General features: G+C 33.6%; 1 protein-coding gene across 8 annotated transcripts in view; it reads left to right on the forward strand.

The window, feature by feature from the left end:
• TBC1D5 (TBC1 domain family member 5) overlaps positions 1–21,561 on the forward strand; it is a 318,415-nt gene that overhangs the window by 57,274 nt on the left and 239,580 nt on the right. For 5 of the 8 annotated variants that reach the window (XM_051808278.1, XM_051808276.1, XM_051808283.1 and 2 more), the window contains one exon: positions 12,456–12,610. The exons of the other annotated variants lie outside the window; for them this stretch is intronic. The gene's annotated coding sequence lies outside the window, so the exon portion shown is untranslated. The remainder of the gene's footprint in view (positions 1–12,455; positions 12,611–21,561) is intronic. 8 annotated transcript variants of the gene reach the window in all.

The raw sequence follows: 21,561 nt of genomic DNA on the forward strand, positions 1-21,561 counted from the left end.
CATTTGCTGAATTGTGCTTTGAAGGGATGCTTTCATTTGGTAAACTTGAGTTGAAATTTAGTTTTTGCTTAAATCTAGGAAAACATTGTTACATTGAATATTTGGCTGAAGAATTAGGCTTTCACTTTCAGCCATTAGGTTTCTTAGGTAATTCTGTTCTTATTTTGTCTAAAGGTGGGTCACTTCACGGTGCAGTTCTTCAGCATGACATGTTGGGAAAATGCTTTGTTTCATAACAAGAAGTCTGGGAATTGGGTAGGCAAAGATCAGGGCAATTTGAAATCAAGCTTGAATTTTATTTCATGCAAGTAGCTTCTGTGCTATTCTCAGCCTGCTGATATTTTGAGTTTGCAGCTACTTGAACACTTGTGATTTTAATGCTACAGGCATGCAATAATTGTGTCTGAGTAGTCTTTGTGATTCACATGACCATAATAATACAAACGAGAGTTTTCACCTGACTACAGAAGTGCAACTTTGTGACTGCTTGAAAAGTTCTGTTCTAAAGATGTGTGAAGTATTTGTTTGGTTTCTGGACTCATGGCTGTATTTTGAAGAGAAAGAGTTTCACGTTGCCCAACTTTTGAATCTGACATTGGTGACTCTGCTAATTGTAATAGAGCTGTGGAACTGTTTTGCTCCAGATGGAACTTTAATCTGGCTTCTGATTGAGCTGAGTGTCCTTGTAGAGTCTCTTAGCATCTGCTTTGGAAATGTATATAACATTATTCAAAATTTGTACCAAATTAAACCACCCTAAGGCTATAATTCAATTTTTCTTTATTGAGAAATGTATTGTCAACAACTTTATGTCAGAGTAAAATCTGCACTAGATCTATTATTTTTTTGGCTATTAGCTGGTCATTTAGATTACTTTGATTGAATTTCCAGGTTCTTCAAGTTTACCTTGTCAACTGCAAGTTTACACAAAGGAATTAACAAATAAGGCAAATACGGTTGCTTGGTTTTTTGTTTAGTTTTTTTCCTGCTGAAAGTAGATGAGCTTAAATTGATGCTTTCAAGCATTAATGATTGGATTACATTTTTATTTATCAAATAGTAATGTTTCATAGTTCTAGGTAATTTCTGTGGATGAAGTTTCTCTTGTATCTGTAAAAGTTAGTGATTGTGACTTTTCTTATTTCTCAATTTTCTGTACTCTGCTGTATTTAATTCTGGTTTTTATTTTAAAATCATCTTCTTGAGCTCAGTATAACTGCTGTTTTGAATACGAACTCTGTTACTGAAAATGGTCAGATTAGGGTAGCAAATTGATGCAGTTTTTCTGTTAAGACATGATTTGTGAAATGCTCCCTAATTTGTTATGAAGAGTCTCTAACCGAGATATGAGGTGTTAGGCAGCTGTCTATGCTGATAGTAATAGATAGCAGATACTCTTCTTATTTCAGTTGCTCCATCATCTTATTCTTAAAGAAGTTTAGACAGGTTTGTGTTTCCAAGATCTTTTTTTTCAATGAATGGGAGAGGCTGGACACAACTTGCTTCACAGCAGAAACCTATCTTCCAGAGGAAGGCAGGGACAGGGCCAAAATGGGATATCTGTCTCCTGTCAGATCATCTTAAATCAGCGTTAAACTGTCATGCACTTATTAGAGTCTATAGAAATCACAAAATTTTTGTGGTTTCTTTTCCTATGCTTCTAGCATCCTCATTAATGTGTTACAAGAGACAATAGCTGTGAAGTGAGAGTACACACGACATAGAGATATACTTGCCAAATCAATCTCTCTGGTATCTTAATGTCATCAGCTTGTATTGAAATCTGAAAATATGTGACCAAATCACTATTAATTTCTTGAAAGTGGTTGAAAAGTAAATACCATCATACAGACTGTCTTCACCAGCAGAGTGTTCGAAAGACCCCAAAACTAACACGTTATCAAGCAAATGGATTTCTAGGAATACACTGATATTAATATTCCACCTTTTTTTTCCACCATCTTTCTTTTAATATTTTATATTTCAATACCTCTATGGAATTTGTTTTTCCAAGTAACTTTTCATATCAAAAACAAGTAAAAAAAGTAAAAAGCCTCTTTCATTTACTTTCCTGAATTCTTTCTGTCTGTGACTCTTACAAAAACTCATCATTGCTTTGTGACTTGACCGTTCACTTGGTGACTTTCAAACTTCTGTTGTTTTTTTTATATGTAGAAAATTATAATCTGGGAAATGTTACTTTGCAGGTATATATTTAGTTTTGAAAGGACTAAATATAAATTAGGACTTGGTTTTAGTCATAAGTAAAAAGGCAGTGTTTTAAGTTTTTTTAAAGGACCCGGTGACAATTTTCGGTCTCCATGGAATATGAATTTTATGATGGTTCTTTCCATTTATTCTCATCTGATGACATGAAATTGAAAAATAAAGCATGAGGCAAAAGGAACCATAAGAAATATGATTTATGGGAACAAGATCTAACTTCAGAAAGTCAGTGTTTCCCTTTTCTTTCTCTTATATGAGAAAATTTTTTTGTAGCTTGCACATACTGTGAAATACATAGTATGATCCCCAGGAGATTAGTGGTTTTACTTTTCAGCTCATCAGTTGCAAAGCTGAAGCGATTTCAACACCTCTCTGATACCTGCATGGTTATACCAATAGGAGTCACAGATGGATGTACGGTATATGTAGATTGTTGTTTGACAATCATTAAGCTACTATTTTACATAGTTAAAGTGATTTGTAAAAATGTGAAAAAGCAATAGGCTGTTTCTTGTGAGTTTTTAGCCATTGATTATTATCAAGTTTAATTTATCCTCACTAAAAAGAAATTAAATTATATGAATACATATCTCTGATAAATGAAGATGTACTTCAGTGAAATTTTTAAAATCAAAGAGAAAAGGAGATTAAATAAAGTGAAATATTTAGTTCATAGATATTGAATTTCAATTTGACCTATGTTTGCTAAAGGCAGATACGTTTGTCATTCTGATGAAGATGCATTTCTTCATACCTTGCTTTTGAAAGAATATCACCTACTTTTCCCATTTATTATGATAATAGTCTACCAGATGTCATATGTCACAGCCTAGTGAAGTTGTCTCTGCCTATTACCACTTATATATAATGTACATTCTTGTTTTTCTTTCCTTAATTTAAGGAATTTTTATATGCTCTTTGACATCCCCTATTTTATGAGAAAAAGAATAGAGGCAAACTAAAATATTTGAAAGCAATTTTAGAAACAGTAGGTGATTTTCTTCCCATTTTAAGTAACTTTATGGTAAAGTCTACCTTCATCTGGATGGATAACCTGAATCTTATAAAAATGGTCATACATGTTAAAACTCTACTAAGTTATGTGTGCAACTTGTTTTGAAAATTGCTGGTTTGAATGGACAGATACATAGAAAAGTGCAAATCAGAAAGGGTGAAAAGAGAAATTATCATATGTTATGGATACATCTAGTGGTAAGAGCAACAGAAATCATAACTCCTTAGCTAAAACATAAAAGTGGCAAATAGCTTTTCTCAAAAGAGTTATAATCTGAAAGACCAGGTAATGTGTTGTATGTTATGTACAGATATGAGCAGTGTCAAAACAAGTTTTGGCACAGATACAGCAAACTGCCTTTTGATTCCCAGGTTTTGAGCTTTAGTGTGACTGGTCTTTGGCCCTTGTCATTTAAGATGTAATATTGTACATCCCTGTGTGTTAAAACTGTATTGAATACACGCCGTGTTTGTGATGATAGGAACATCATGTTGCAGAAGAAGTAGAACTACTTGGAAGCACAGACAGATTGGGGAACTAGTGCTTTTCAACTGTATTGGAAAGTTTTATTTCTGTACAAAACTTCGTGCTCTTGGAAAGAGTGTATTTTCTACGAATGTGAGCTGTGTTCATTTTGCATTATGGATCAACAAGGAAGGTCATTCTGACTTTTCTTTCTTCTGTTTTGTTTTTATGTTTGGGATCTTTCTGTCTATTAAAATAAAGGTAAAAGTGCCCTTAGGCTTACAGATTTTTGTACTTACTTACTAGAATCTACAGAAACATTCCATATAAGATGTTCTTTTTCTTTCAAAATCAATATTCAGAAGGTTAAAGGCCTTTTTTTTATTTTTTTTGTCCAGAGCTACAGCAAGAACATGCAGCAATCAGCAATGTAATGTAGTTGGCTTTCTTGTATTTTACTGTGGAATTGTTGATACATAAGGGTAACTGTTTCATGAAAATACTTTTGATCTTCTACAGTAGTATTTTAGATGAAAGACTAAGTTCTTCTCTGTGCATTCCTGAAGGGATCATTGTAGTCCTTAAAGCTACATTATATAATGCAATATAGATGGATGTGACAAAAGTCCACATAGGAAACTGTTATGCTTGAAGTAGGAGAAATCAATATGAAGCCCGACATGTTTCTTTTACATTTGCAATATCTGTGCAGCCAGAATTGACCAAGGCTCAGAATATAGTTAGACAACCCTGAAAAAATTATATTTTAAATAAAAATTAAGTCACTGACTGAAAGCAGTATTGCACTCCTGAAATCTCTTTCAAAATGGGTTTTAATTTCTCTTTTAACAAAACTTATCTTTTAGTTTTAATTTGCATGTCTTTTAAAGACTAATTTTTAAAGTGACTATATTTTAATTTCAAAATTAAAGCAAAGGAATATGTGAAATTGTAAAGGTTAATTATCTCTAAAAGTCAAACAAAACTGAAACTTTGTATGTTCAATAGGTACCCTTCTTTTATTGATCATCCTTCGAATGTCCATCTTGATATAATGAAAATTACAGGAGAGAAATTTGTATAAAATAGCTGATTTCTGGGGTGATTTTCCTCTTCTCAAATGAACTGTAGATAGCAAAAACCAGTCCTACCAAAGTCTGAGCCAAAGCCAGACTTTATGCGCAGAAATGAACTTTTTATTCAGTCTTATGCTGAGAACATTTTTCTAAGTGAGCAAAGTCTGTGATACTTAGAAAATATTTCTACCTTTCTATAGGAAAGACATCTGAAGTATTTATACTGATTTTAATAATGAGGTATCAAACAAAATCATTAGACTAATGGAGCAAATATGGAATATTCGATGTGCTGCCTGCACTTCTACTTTCAATATGATTTGAGGATTTAAGCACTTTCTTCAATCTGGAAGCAGCAGTAGATTTAATAAAGCTGAAATGACCTTCAGTTTTCTCTCCTTAAGGCCATAATGCCAATTACACATATATACTTAACTTCCTTACAGAGACATAAACTTGAAGTAAAAGAAGCACTTGTCACAGCATTTAGAAATAATTCTGCTCTAAAGTTTTGGGTTACATTTGTGGATTAAGCTTGTGGAGTCTGCTCTGTCTTCCAGAGCTTATTATTTTCTTGTGATGTTAATATGACAACATGATTTTATATGGTCAAATTTATGACTGTATTATGATTCTTGCTCATTTTTTAGCCAGATGTATTTTAAATAAACACCAGTAATACAGTTGGTGATGTTTTCCAACATGCACAGCACTTCATTTGCTAAAATCTAAATTAGCAGAATATACTTTTTTGAAGTAGAATCATTAACTTCATATAAAATGAGCAGTTTTTTCAGTTGTTCAATCCTACTTTCCCCCCCCAAAATGGCTTAGTCATGTTTCATAATTGATCAGTTTGTCTGCAGAGTAACAGATTCAGCTCTAAATCCAAGGAAGAAGCATATATATTTTTTTTTATTTATTCTTGCATTCTGTCTGCTTTCCCCTCATTCATTTTCATTTGGTTGGACCAGATAGACCAAAAAGAGAACTATGACTTTGTATACAAATCCATATTATCCTTTAGATGAGGTTAGTTTGATTATGAATTAATATTATTAAAAACCACCAGAATTTTATCTGTTATTAAATAAAATATGCAATTCACAAAATACCATTGACACTCATTCAAGAAAAATATTCAATGTAGTGTCAAAACCAGCAGATATACATTTAACTTCATTTAAAATAATGCCCAATCTCTGAACACTTTTTACAGAGAATAGGTACAATTTCATGTGTTGTGTGATCTTACTAATTTTAGTTGAAGTCATTCCTTTGCCTTATCAAAGTCAGCTCAACTACAGGGAGATGGAGGTGTGCTTAGCTGTAGCAGTGGTTGCCTCCTGAGCAGAACTCTGGTGTTACCAGTTCCTGACAGCTGCAAGCCAGCCTCTGGGCATCTTGCTAAATTTTCAAATGTAATTATACAGTAGACTTCCTTTAACAAATTCTGTGTTCCCAGCTATAATTAAAACAGCTCTTCTTGCCTTTAGCCTGTTCCTTATCTTACAACCCACCTCCATATCTCCCACTGCTGGGTAGTGTTATCCAGCAGAACTGATGGATCTAGAAGAGCAAAGTTTATTCTCTCTGTCCTTTCAAGAAGTGTTTCATCAGTACAGAAGATCCATTTCTTCTGATCCAATATACTCAAATAACATGTCCCTTAAAGCTAAAGATTGTTCTCTAATTCACAGAAATGCTGTTGGTTAGCATGCCACTTTCATTTTGCAAACAATTTGCAATTGTTATTACAGGACAAGAAGTAAGAAATTATAAGAAGCTATCCATGAAATGGCTGAAGAAGCCAGTACAGAGAAAGGAGACCTTCTACAAATGCTTTCTTTTCATGCTGTGCAATACAGGATATAATTTCTTTCTACTGTTTGTGTGTTAGATTTTCATGTATGGAGCTGTTCATGCTCCCTCTAAGAGCATACATGTAATGTGAAAATAAAAATAATTGGTGTTGCATTTTTCCTTATATGAAATTCTACGTAATTTTAGCCAAAGAATGATGAAATGTGTCCATTTTGTGTTCGTATCTATGATGCACCTTTTCTAAATATAGTGCATCGGATTTGTCTTTGTTGAATCGCCTTGTTGATTTCTGACCATATCTTCCATTTTTCAAAAGCATTTGGAGATCAGATCCTGTCCTCTGATGTGCTACTGATTTATCCCAACATTGTATTATCTGCTGATTTTATAAATACTCTAGTATTTTATAAATACTCTAGTGACTTGCAGTCACTAGGATTATTATGAAAACACCAGATAGAAACAAATTAAGCAAATGTCTCTGAGTTACATTTGAAATATATACCCAGTTTGACAGAGCTGTTGAAAATATCTTTTCAAGAACAATTCCTTGCTGATTTCTGTCATTTTTGTGTCCAACCTATAATGATTATATCTGGGCAGTATTTCATTCTATATGGCATCAACAATGCAGAACATGTTTAAAACCTCTCTAATCTCAAGCTCGTTTCACATCTACTGTTACCTCTCATCCATGAAACCAGTTAACACCCTCCTAGTGAAGTAATTCAGATGAGTTTGAAGGTATCAATAATTTTTTCTCTGTCTTCTTTTATCTTCTTGAAATTTGTTTGTGCAGTATTGGGTTCTAAAATCTATTCAGGTTTCAATGGTAGACTGTAATTTGAAGGTGGGATTTAGCTCATCCTGGGGGGGACTGGAGAGGACTTGTCTAAGTTTGGTTTTTTGGGGGTTTTTTGTTGTTGTTTTTTTTTTTTCTTTTCTACTTCTTTTGATTTTCTTTATTTTGATCTCTTAGAAATAATGAGACAACAGACCCTACTCTGTTATGTCTCTTCTGCTCCATAATTTTCAGCATGACTCTTTTCAGGGTTTTTTTTAATTCCTTTTGTTACTCTATTTTCTCTTCTTGTTTGTAGCAACAGTGTATGTGTCTTGTATCACTGTAGGTCTCATTGATCACTGATACAGGGCATGGATGAAAACTTTTTTCTAGTGAGACAAGGTGACAGGATGTGGAGAAAAAAGTTTCTTTCCTTTTTCATGTTTTGTAACTTCAGAAAGGCAGAGTTAGGCTCATAGTAAGATTTCAAAAGTTACCATTGGAAAATTAAGTGTTCTTTTATCACTTCTTGTGTACTAGGAGGAATGTGAATAAACAGGTCAGTTCCAAAGGGAAATGAGATCCAAAGTTTTGCTTCTATAAAATGTAAAGATAAAGGTGATTGCATACTAAAACCATCATTCTAGCCTTTTGAACTGCAGGCCACTAAAATGGGTCAGGTAGAAGATTGAGGTAGGACAAGGGAGACTGTCCTGTGTTGTTACATCAAAATACCTTATGGAAATCCTTTTATTCTGAATGACTGTGACTTTGGTATTGGATATGATGGCCTATGGGTGGCCTTTTCTTGACATATAATAAATTTGTGTATGACCACTTAAATTACTCCTCTTATTGTATATTGCAAGAGGGAGAACAAAAAACAAAACTACAAAATTAGGAGCAGTGAAAGCAGGGTGGATTTCTTTTCTGGTCTGTCATATAAGCTGAGCCCTCTTGCTCACCAACAGAGAATGAGGACAGAAGCCAACAATTGATACTGTTTCTTTAAAATTCAATGTTTTAAGTTTTGCCTTTCGGTTTGCTTTGTAAGTCACTTGATTTTTGTTACTTTTCTTTATTATGAGCTAAGAACAGAATATTGCTGAATATGCTAAAATAGATGTATATTTTTTAAGGCTGGCATTTGAGCAGACAAAGAGTCATGCTTAATGCTACTGTCATAATAAATAGTACTATAATTGATTGTTGATAGAAACCCTGAAAATATGTTTTTATGGTTGAAATGTACTTTGGGTAAACAGTGTTCAGTTTGCCTATTAAAATAATTTACTATATACGATGGTTTCTTTGAGTATTAAGGAAGTAGGGCTTTTCCAACAACAGTAATTGGTTGACACTGCTTGACCTTAATGCAAAGCTACAGTATTTAATGAACAAACAGAGGGAATAAAGTTTTGATAAATAAGGCAATTTTCACAAAACCTTTAGAAATATGCTTGAAGTCCTTTAGTGTTAGATTGACGGTTTCTCCTTTTGTGAAAAGAATAAGTGAATAATTTAAGGCTATATTTCATGTTTTCAGATCTTCATTCTGTCATATAAATAATAGACTGTGAAATGCAGCAGTTTCTGCATTCACAGGTTTAATAGACCTATACAAGAGAGTATCTTACTCGGCTTCTGGCATCTTAAAATGCTCTTTTGTGTATCTGTATACCTTAGAAGCAATGCAGAAGTGGGACTCTCTTCAGTAACCAAATTCCATACTTTAAATATGCTACATATTCTGTTTCTAAAGGAATTATTCTTCTTAAAATACTTGCAGTACATCTTGATGTCAATGTTAATATTTTAATTCTGTTACAGTATTATGATGGACAAATGTCAAAAAAGCAGTACATGGCTATTTGAAATAAAACTGTAATTTAAAATTTACTTACTTAAATAGAAAGACTGTGAAAAACATTCAGGTTTAGATCCTTCAGCATAGATCTTTGAAACACCATTAAATCTTATGAGAAAATAATCAAATGTATTTACTAAAATAGTGAAATATCAAAGTAATTTATATGATTTGCTACATGTATTCTTAGTTATGTATTTTTTTTAAAAATGGAAACAGTATTGGGGGAGGAAGAACAGAGAATAGTTAGTTATAGTAGTAAAATATATAGTTATATGTAGTTAAATAAGCTAGTTTCTTTTCTTTGTTCTCACTCCCTTTTCTTCCTCCTGCCCTTTAGTTTAATGTCTGTAGAAAGGATCTTGAAGTAAGACTTAGTGAGAGCAAGTGGCAAAGCGTTGGGATGTTTTTCATCAGTTGTTCTCAGTCTTCTAAGCAGAACATAGTTGTATGACCAGTGGACCACTGGAAACATAAATACTCCTTTGGAAAGTATGTACTGTTGTACCGGTTTTGTTACCTTGAAAATTTAGCTTCCCATTTAGAGGTTTAAGGCAAATTACCTGCATTTTCTTCCTGATACCTACTTCTTTCAACATGGGAGTAATTTTCTACTTGTTAAGAACCTTCTACTAGCACATGATACTGAACTCCTGCTTTGCTCTGTTCTGTGTGGGTATGGAAGCATTTGCACAAATGGGGAAATATTTTTATTCATACATTGAAGACTATTTTCTGTAAATAATTTTCAAGAAGTCTGGCAGATGGTCTGCATTTGCCATGGTATTGATTTATGGAGTCCCCAAGTAGGTTCTGGAAGTGTCTAGCATGGATCCTTCAAAGTGAGCTGTCTACATGAGGATGCTATCACTTTTGTTAAAATACAGGCAGATTCTTTCCTGTTTCTTCTTACTAATACTTTAGCTCCTGTAGTCAAGTTACTGTCTATTACTTTTCAAGAAAAATAATCTTTATATCTTGTGTCATGTTAATACAAATCTTAACATAATATTCTATTCTGTTTTGTAAATTATTCCAGTAACTTATTCATATCTTCATTTTTTTTCTTTTTCTGATATAATTTTCTTCATATTCACAGTAAGTCTGTCTTTTGATTTCAGCTAGTCCAAAGGCTAAAACAGAGATCATGCTTTTCCCATCCTCCATACTCTATTTGACTCATTTGTAACTCAGAAAACATCAGTGCAGGCATAAAGACTGTTCTACAGTCTAACCTGTTGAAAACAACTATCACAATTGTAAGAATCACACAAAAATCATTGTGCTGGACTGATATGAAATACATTATCATCACCTCTGTTTTAAAAACTTACAGAAATATTTTCTATTTTTTTGCTACATAAACATTATTTAAGCCATTGACTGGGACTGTTTCTGTTGTTTCATAAGAATTTACAGGATTAGTATGTTAAATATATTGATTTTCTTAAGCAAAGCAATCACTGATTAGTGACTATTGGCTTGTCATGATACTTGAGCAATATAATTGCTATTCATTATTGCTTCAGTACAAGGCTGTGGTCTCACTGTAGTGAGTCCTCTACAAATATACACATACAGACTTCGGGGGCAAATACAGGAAGGAGGGTATAAAAAGCAGAAAAAGGAAATAAGAAAGCAGAACAGCAAAGATACTTTGTTAATGGCTTTATATAAACTGTACTAATAGTTTCTTTTAAATTCTGAAATGGCTAATGTTCTTTATTTAGTCATTGTGGCTTTTTTTGCTTAATTCATTAACATCCATAAAAACTAGAAAGAATGGTAGTTATGACAAATGGACTATGTAATTTGAAAATTGTATTTTGTCACATGTTTTACTCACAAAACTTAGTTGAAATCAATTGTCCAGACATTCACTTAACATATTAATAAGTAATACAGGAATACTGTAAGCCCTCTTGAATTAGATATATTACATCTTGTTACAAAATTTAATGCCAGGCTTAATAACTCAAAGTATGCTCTAGAATAAAAACATTTATGTACTAGTATGTTGCAACTAGGATGCTAATCCAAATTACAAAAAAACCAAACAAACCCACTATTTGGTTGGAACTGTTTCATATACTCAAGAGAAGACAATTGTATTTAATTTAATTTCTAAAAAAAGAAATCCCTAAATTTATTTCTTCACAGTGAGTATGTTTTTCATGGTATATTTCTAAATATTACAGCACCATAATATTACAGTTTCATATTACACTCTAATCTGACAACAGTGGTCAGATTTCAGGAGCTATTTGGGTATTTACTTGGAAAATAAGTGTCATTTAAGACTTTTTTTAAAAAAAAATGTGTCTAGATGGTTGTGTTCTTATATTTTGTGATGGAAACACTGTAGAAACAGTAAAGTACCAGCTTTTCAAAAAGAGAAGATGGTGTTTCCAATTCAACACTATTAGCTTTGTATATTTGTAATAGGAAAAATTATTTTAAAATATCAGTATATCCATTGTTATGTTTAATTATCTCAAAGTAGTTGAAAAATTCTACATAAATAAGTTTTGAAGAGAGGTTGTTTTAAAAATATTTTTTTCATGATTTAAAAAGTGCATTTTTGAACAGTTAAAAGAGAGTTACTAAAAGATAGATGGCTGTTCAGTTGCTGGAATTTCATTTGTTAAATTTCTCTTAGAACCATAGCTTTCAACATTTTTAGTTTGTTTGCAGTGTGCTATTGAACTCTATACAATTTTTTGGAGTCTTATTAATAATGAATTAACAGCTTTATAGAAAATAGATCTAACAATGTCAAATTACCGAAATTTTTAAGATACATGGTGTTAAGAAGTTCAGTCACAGGAAGAGAAAATAATACTGAGAAGTAGCCAAGAATTGCATGTTGATAAAAATTTCAGATTGAATACTGAAGTCTTCATACTGCTAAAGTTGTTAAGAGTTGTCTCTCTACCATTATTGTCACCGTAGAAATAAATAAATTGAACCGCATGGACTTATTTTACATGTTGTTTTTATCTCTTCTGATACATGACTGTGTGAAATACTTATTTGACTTAAAAAATAAACCTAGTTTCAGTCACTTTTGTTTTTGTCCTGTTGAAATGTCCAGAAGAAATCCAGTGGCTTAGGCTACTTGAATCCTGTTAGATCAAACAAAAAATTAAAAATATTTTGAGCATTTTTTCATCAAGTGTCTTTATTCTCCATCTGAAGGTCAATTCCAGAAGTCTGGTACTGGAACAGCTGCTCCAACTTTGTCATTGCTCCTGGTGGCTGGGCCACATCCCAGCACTGCTAAACTGTTGAATGTGCGGAGAATATCCTTCTAAAGACAACTGTCTCCTTTGTATTTGAGCACCCACCACTGTGTGAGTTAATTTTTTTTGTATTTTTTTTTTTAAAAGCAAATTGAGTTTGCCTCATTTTCATTAATGCCATAGTTACACATTTAACATATATAAAAATGATGTTTGTGATGTGTCTCCTGCAGTTGTCGAAAAACTATTTTCGATACCCTTTCTGTATCAAAAGAAATCTTCCTTTACAAACACAGGTTCTTTTCTCCCCAGTTCACTATGCTAAATTTTAAAAGACAAGTGAAAACATTGTCTGCAGTATTTGGTTTTAAAAGTGACGGATAACTGTATTGCAGTCTGCTTCCCACAGAACTGGTGAAACATAGACAGTGTCAGTGGGAGCTTTTCTTTGCTTTCTCCCATAATATGCCCCAAGTCCCGACCTGAAGGGGCAATTCACTCTCTAATTTAAACCTCTCCTTACATTAACAACATGGCAGTGTTTAGTAATGATACAGTGTTTACTGTTAAAGACTTACCAATTTGGCCTTAAATAGCTAGACTATATTACCTCAATTTGCCATATTCCCTCTGTTTAGTTTGGAATTACCTTGCAAATGTTAGGGTGATAGTATTGAATTGTATGAAGGAATTATAAAGTTGAAATCCTAGCAGTGTAGATTTAAAGTACTAGTATTGGTCTACAAAAAAATACTAGTTCAAGTAATTAAAGGTCAGAAAATTCATTTTAATGGGAACAACTTTTTTGCTTTTACTGACTTCTATCAGTGACTTTAATTAGTTATTTTTCCTTCCTACTCTCTGGATAATTTAAAACTCTTTGTGAAGTGATTTTTTAAGACGTGTATGTGCTTGTGTTTTTGTATGTGTAGTTTCTGTACCTTTTAAGTGTAGTTAGGTTTTTCCAGTGTTGCAATAAAATACAGAACACTATGCAGTACATTAAAGAAATAGAGCCTATGCATCAGAACAATTTTCATGCCTCACTCAATTCTTAATGTAAATTAGTAGGAACATTGGTTATCCATTTGAGAAATTGAGTTGGTATAAAAATAAAAATGCACTTATGGTATGTGGTGCTTTGTGTATCATCTTGGGAGTGTTTTGCTGTTTATCTGTCACTTGCATTAGAAAAAGCAGTCACTGGCTGCAGGTGACATTAAAAATTAAAGGTTAACCTCAATTTCTGTACTGACCAGACGTGGGGCAGAAAGTTCTTCTGGATGTGTGCCTGAATTTCGGAAGTGTCAAAAAGGGTTGAGAAGTAAAGACTTGGGCTTTTGGTGGCTTAGTCTTTTTGTATGTGCATGTGTAATTATATCATTTTACCATTTTCAAGTGTTTAGACTGCTTGTTATAGGTTATATCAAGATGATTTTTCATTGCATCCAGCTTTGGGAAATTAAAAAATGACCTGATAATGCTATAGTAAGTAATTATAATGAACTGATTTTACTGCTCTTCATAATTTTAGGAATGTCCTTTTTTTTTTTTTTCCTGCTTAGGAAAACTAATTAAAAATAGCTTTCTTTCCTATTACTAGAGAATCTATGTCTTTCAAAAACTAGTTAAAATTGTTGAAAATTGCCTTAGCAGCTTTTGAATATTCTGGTTAGCTCAATGTACGTTTAATATAAGACAAGCCTTATACTCTCGTGAACAAGCCTGGGAGATCTTTAACTATTAAGGCTTTTGACAAACTTGGCTTCTACCTCATAGTGACTTCAAAGTGAGCCAAATTCAGTAGTGTGATGCTTCCTTCCTCTATCACTCCAAGTGTTGGAGGTAGCAGTCAGACTAGTGAAGAAGGCTGGCTTCAGGCAGCAGGGGTTTCCATGTAACCTGCCAGATATCTTTCCTTTGGAAAGGAGGTATTATGCTTGTTCAGTGGTAGAAGAGACTATAGGCAAGGCTTGATACATGAGATGCAAACTTGAAGCTATGCCTGCTGCTCTTACCTTCCATTTCATCACTTGATTTTCTTAGCCATTGCAGTAAGGTAGTATGCATATAGTCAGTAGATCTGGTGCTTCTTGTTGGCTGATGAGGGAAAATGAGAAGGGAAGAAAAAAAAAATTGTCTGCTCTGTCTTCATGACTAAAATAGAGTGCCAAAGTGCATTTTTTTCGTCCTGCATCACCCATTTGCCAAATTGTGAATTTCTTCTGTCCATGGCAGTTTTACAGCTCTTCTTAGGAAAACAAGAATATAGAAATTTTATTAAAGAAAGCAGTGCATATTGCTAATTCAGAAAAGAACATGCAATTGATGTTTTTGAGGAACCCTAGTATTTCAAACATGTATAATTTGATTAAAATTATAAATCTGTGTGCTTGCTTCATAGTAAACTTCACACAGTTGTTTCAGGACTGGTATACTGTAGATTTTGTAGACTTGGAATTAAATCATGTTAAGAATTCTTTGATGGGAAAGTGATAATATTCATTTAGTGTACTTTCCTTTTATTACTAATTTGTTAAACCTACATTTAAGACAGATAATTTCTCTGAAGACAAAATATTTGTAAATGCCAGTTACTTGTTTTCCTGTAGTTACATCTGCTTGAAATTTTTCCAGTGTTCTCCAAGATGGTTTCACTTAATACTTCTTGATTTCTTGTGTTTCAAATATTTTTATGTTGACATAATAATGAAACTGGTCAAACAAGTTTCACTATTGAAGTGATTTATTAGGACACTGAAGTAGTATATAGCTTTAAACACAGTTCCTTTGACTTAGGGAGTAATTAAATCCTGGATAATAGTTGATAATTGTTGGCTTGCAGCCTGGTTCTAAAGGCTTTGTTTTATAAACTGGGTTATGAAGCATCAAGAAAAATGAACTGGTTTTTTTTTTCCAAATGGAATATCTCAGGTTATTAAATACTGCAGAAAGTGTTTATAATTTGAAGAAGAGGAAGAAATCTTTTAGTGAGTTTATGTATTTTCTTACAGGCTCTAGAATAGGTAGTATTTTATAATTTGTCACTTACTTCTTTAAGTAAACTTCTATATCAGGTCTAAAAAGCGCTAATGATTTGCAACTATATTACAGATGGCATGTTTTCTTAAATACTACAGTAATCTGTGGTTTGTGGAGCAAGTGAATTACCCATTTGTTACACTGTTATGCAGCTCATAGAGGTCATCACACATCTGTATGAGCACAACATTTACGTATTTAAAAAACCCAACCAGCTTCATTGCAGTGTTTCTGTTCTGTTCCTACAGTGTTGGTGGTCCATGCTCCTGTGTTAAATTTATGACTGTATTGCAACAATCAGCTATAGTGAAAGATACCCATAAGATAAGGACTTTTTTTCTCAGATGTAGCAAAACTTGCAGGGCATGCATCTTCAAAGGATGGAAGAACAGGTCCAGGATAAAGAGTTACTTTGCAAAGCACTAAAATCAAGTTATATCAGTTCCCCATGAGGGTACATAATATCAACTTGGGACCAGTAATTACTATGACTTTTTTTTAAGTAACTGTCAGATTCTCCTAGTGAGGACTAGCAGTACCATGTGCTGTTAGGCTATTTTCATCAAACATCCCTTTTTTAACTCTTTGTACCATGTTTGATTTATCTACTTTATGTAGCTGGTCCTCACTTGGCAAAATTGGTGCTATTTCACATTCTTGTTAGTTCAGTTTGCCTCTGTCAGTGCTCTTTGTGCACTGCATCTCCTGTGCCCCTGCCCCTGGCAAGTTGCCCCATTTGCCTCCTGAGCCTCCTTTTGGGCAGCGTGGCTCTGAAGCTTGAGCTGGACTTGGATAGAGCCCAGCCAGGTCTGGCAGAGCTTTTTTCATTGTACTTGTGCCTGCTTTATAGTTGATTTTCATTTTATCCAAGAAAATGCCTTGCTGGTTGGAAATCCCAGTACTAAGGAAGAGTTTCCCACTGCCTTTCAATACTTTAAGTGGGTTTATAACAAAGCTGGAGGAAAACTTTTTAGCAGGGCCTGAAGGGATTTAGGCCTTTGGTTTACAAGTAAAAGATGGTATATTTAGATGAAATCTAAGGACAAAATTCTTTACTATAAGGGTGTCAAGACACAGAAACAGGTTGCTCAGAGAAATTGCAGATGTCCCATCCCTGGAAGTGTTCAAGGGTAGTTGGGATGGGACTTTGAGCAACCTAGTCTAGTGGAAGATATCCCCCACTCTGTCCATGACAGGAGGTTGAACTGGATGGTCTTTAAAGGTCCTTTCCAACCCAAACCTGTGATTCTGCTAGAGGACAGCAACTTCTTGCCTTTGTGGTTACCTGCTTACTATTATGTATGTCTCTTACACAGTTTCATTATGTTATGTTTCCTCTGCATTTTGTTCACTTTCAAACTTTTTCAGAAGCATTGCAGTGGTAACAAGTTGTATCACTTGAACCTGGTGAAAAGACTTCAGTTTCTGGGTTTGTTTTCTTTTGTTTTCAGTAAGAGATGACTGCTGCCTTAGATAAATGATAATGAGAATTTGTTAAAAAGCATTTGTTAAAATTGTGCTTACAGGATTAAAAGTGACAGCTTTAAGTGTATCTGCATGAAAAAAACCATCGAGGGGAGAAACAGTCAGGTTGCCAGTGGTGTGTACTTGGAAACAAGATTGTAATGATGTTTTGGTGTATTTGAAGTGATCCTCTTCCCATAAATGTGACAATCAAAGACAGTAGTCTCTGATGTGTTTGGAGGTGTGATAATGTTCATTAAAATGTTAAGGACAAAAAAAAAATATTGTCTGTAACTTACCTTGAAGGGAAGGGATGCTATTTCATGGCTATCCTTGGCTTCCTTTTGTTTGTGTTTCCTCCTCCTCAAGAAATTCTGTGGGACTTAGACTACTTTGCTTCTAGGACAAATTTTAAAGGAAGTTCACAGAATTTTAGTTGTTTTGTCTTTTAAGTTTTTTGGATTTAAATGTCTAAACATATACTAAATAATACTGACAGGTACCAGTGCAGATGCCAGCCATGTGCAGTTGGAGTCCAGTATTAGGGACTGATCTGCAATGCAAGCAGCAGCATTTCTCAGTTGTTGTGACTGGCCAGCATTTGTAATTAGATGGAAAGCAGATGAATAAAGCCAAATTAAAGTGACAGTGATGACCAACTGCCTACTAATTTTAGGCATTCCACACGTTGCTGAGTGCTATTCATTCAATGAACACATATATTAAATATAGAAATTTATACATTTCTTCAGGGTAATAGAAACCACAATGGTCAGAAGTTATTCTGTGTTATCAGTGGTCTGTTGTATTTGGATAAATTAAGGTGGAAATGACATGAAACTCTGAACTTTCTGAGCAACTTAATGTGGTTTTGTTCAAGGTTGTATTGAGTGATGTACAGTACATGATTTCATATTAAACACTTTCTTTGAGAACACAATGTTTCTGCAGATATATACTTTTTAAAGGAGAGTTAAAATCTTGCCACCAACTTTTGCAGTAGTTTTCTCGATATTATGTATCTGATCCTGTAAGATCTTTTCTCATAAGCATTAGTTTAATAAGAATTGATTCTGGCACGAGTGGTTCAACTAGATTTAAAAAAAAATGGTTGAATGTTGTTTTATCATTATTGTTCAGGAGCATACATGCCTTAAGGACATAGAAAAGCACAATCAGAATCTTTGTGCTTGTATCTTTGAACTTGCCAAATTTCTCATCTTTTGCAAGGGAGCTGTAGGTTAGTTGCAAGAATTTCTCTGTGTTATAAATGTTCAAAATTTGTCTTAGCATATTAATCTAGATTATTTTAAAATCCAGAAATATACTTTATTGTAGGATCCAGGCTGGATCAGAGAAAAAAATTGTTATTCTCTGTCATTTGTCAAGAGGGGAGTAGGGGGTAGAAAAGGAAGAAAATAGTATCCTTTTTAGGTGAATGTATTCTTCCCAACAACAAAAAGTAGATCAAGACTCTCTTGCTTGGAGACATTCATACTATCTGACAGGGAAGTGATTTTAATTAATTTAAAATCCAGAAGCAACAGTATTTCTTCCTGAGTAAATGGTTGGGAGACCTTAATTACACGTTGCTTTTGAAAGCACAGATTGCACTTAGTTTCTTTTTGGTCGTTTAGACTCAGACTTTGGAAAGTATTTGACTTAAAGGAAATACAGGAGTACTTTTCTGAGTTGTCAGACTGTTACTGAGTTTAGATGAATATAGATACTTGAAAATAATGGGAGTTTAGGTGAAGTGGTTTGTGATTGGGTAGGTTTGGTTTGGTTTGGTTTGGTTTTTTATAACAGAAAAGTTGTACAATACCTTCAGTCTGATTTTGGCCTCAAAACTTTTAAAAAGGCATTCACTGTGTAAAAAGTAAGTTTTGACAAAAGCAAAGGAAATGGCTAAATGTTTAAATTGTGAATCAGTATCTAGTTATGTGTAATCATGATTTACTGCTCCAACTGAGAATATTTTATAGTGTGAAACTATGCTCCAGGTCAATAGCGACCAACTAGATTAATTGTGAGTAACTAATTGTATATCTAGATTCATTGCACTTACTAAATCCACTTTCATGAATGAAATGTAAATGTTGAATGAAATTGTGGTTATTTCTGTGCATGAAAACTATAGTTATGAAAGCTGCATGGCTTTGTAGCATTTTAGGGGGAAACAGTCATGGTTTTGTTTTACTTTCATGTTTAGTTCTTAGCAAAGATATGTAACAGACAAGAATAGATATTATTCTATTCTGATAGAATATCTTACTCTAATTCCAAAAGATAGTGTATTAAACACATTATGAAAAGGATGAACTATTTCATATAAAGAAGAAAGTTGTGATATTCAGTAGATTTCCTCGTTCATGACATTTTTACTCTGCACGGGGATCTGCCTTATGTTCCTAGATTCTTTGAAAAGGAAATTTGGCTAGTGTAGTTTTCTTAACTTATCTGATGTAATTTCTTTCTTAAATATATATCATTAGTGGCCAAAATTAAAATGCAGGAACAGAAGAATTCATATGCAAACTTCTTTGAAGAATTGTGGTAAAAGCTACTCATAAGACTTTGTCAGTATTAAAATAGTTTCCAGCATCTTGTTTCTTATGACTATTTTAAGTTTTGTAATTAATGTTGAGGTTAGTTTAAGGGTTTGGTATTTTCTCTGCAACAAATACTAGGGAGTGGTATCAGATTGATTTCACTCTTTCCTGTACAAACGCACTCTATGACTTTGGGAAGGTCTTCTCAACATCCCTTAAGGTTTCACTGTTAAAAGTCCCACAAAGTAACTTTCCCTTTTCACAGTATTTACAGGGTGCTGAGAGGAAGGGTTTCCTGTTTGGTAGCCGTAATTTGGTCTGGTGTAGCAGTGATACCCCTACGGACTTCCATTTTACCAGGCCTTCAGCAGAAACTTAGGAAATTAACTACTTTACGCAGAAAGATAAATTATGGAAAGGGAAGTGATATTTAATGGAAGAGACTGATGATTTGGGCCATTGTCCGAGTCTATATATCCTCCACTTGCTAAACTGGGACATAACCTTGAAGTCCATTTCATTTCTATTACAGGCGCAAAGGTAAGAGAGACTAGAAAGTTCCCTGCTCTTTTAAAGAGTTTCTCTTTGAATGTGTACACAGTCCATGCATTTCAACCTGAGTCTTCTAATGGTTACCTGTTGAGTAATTTGAAAAACAACGTGTATAACCAGCAATTTCATTATACACAGAACTGATCCGACTCATCTTCCACGCCCAATTTTACTTCCTTAAGAGGTGTGACATTTCTTCATTCTCATAGTGCTTCTGAGGTATCAAGGAATCACCTCTTTAAAAATAACATATGTGTCTGAGACTGCAGTAGTTTGAGAGCTGTTTCATTACATATGTTTGCATTTACAGTCTGAAAATGTCACACTAAGCTCATACCAAAACACACACAAAAAGTTTGTCATTTAAAAATGTGTCAGAATATTTGGACCAATTCAATTTGCCAGTTTTTCATTCTGGAAGCACAGATTTTTTTTGAGTCAGATTTGCATGTTGTAAAATTGAAGGAAATACTTAGCTGACCGTCACAGAAAAATTATGACAATCTATGCATAGAAATACACAGGTTTTGTGTGTTAAGTGTGTACATGTTACGATATGTATGAGAGATGAATGTTCTTCTTAACTGAAAACTTCATTTTCTACTCTGGGGATATTTAAAAATCGTTCTATCCATTTGGTGGAGCAGTAACTTAGTTATTGAAATTTGATATTTTGGAGGTTTTCATTCTTGTGTAATATTTGTAAACATGTTCCCAAACTCTACATGCAGTTCTGTAATTAACGTAGTGTTTCCATGGTGTTTCGTCAATGAAGAGAAAAATTATTTTTTCTACAGATCGGGAAAAAGTTGCATTTTCATGAGCAATACAGTCATTAAATTTTGGTGGGGTTAAAATACAAGCCATTATGTGAAATTTGGTTTTGTTAGCTTCTGAAAAACCTCTGTAAGTTTTACACACTACGAATGAGCATTGAGGTATAGTTCAGCCCCTGTCTGTATAAGGGTAAGATCAGTTGAGAAACAAAGCGTTTTTTCCTCTTCTGTAAGATCTGTATCTCACTGATCACATCATTTAGTTTCTTTATTTTTCATTAGTTTTTGTCTCCATGTAATGTACATAGAAAGTTAATGATGAAAGAAAGTATTCATTGAAACTGAAAATTATAGTATTTGCAAATATAAAATCATAATTTACATAAATGTTATAGTCAAGAACATTATGAATGTAAATATGCCTTCATCTATTCTCAGTCTTATAATGTCATTCGTTGTCCAGTGGGAGATGAAGAGTGGTGCTGAGACTGCCATTTAACCTATTATAGCAACCTAAAGAAATTAAATAGCCTTGATATAAATATGAGGTGGGAAAAGAGTATTCATCTCCATTAAGTGACACAGTAAGAATAACAGGCGGGTGGGTGTGCATTAAGCAGCAAAGTCTCTAAATTCGGACACTAATTATAACCACAAGGACAATTGCCTCCCACGT

The sequence above is a fragment of the Manacus candei genome, unplaced genomic scaffold, assembly GCF_025592945.1.
Source record: "Manacus candei isolate 608988 ecotype Guabito, Panama unplaced genomic scaffold, ASM2559294v1 h1tg000072l, whole genome shotgun sequence".
Taxonomy (NCBI): domain Eukaryota; kingdom Metazoa; phylum Chordata; class Aves; order Passeriformes; family Pipridae; genus Manacus; species Manacus candei.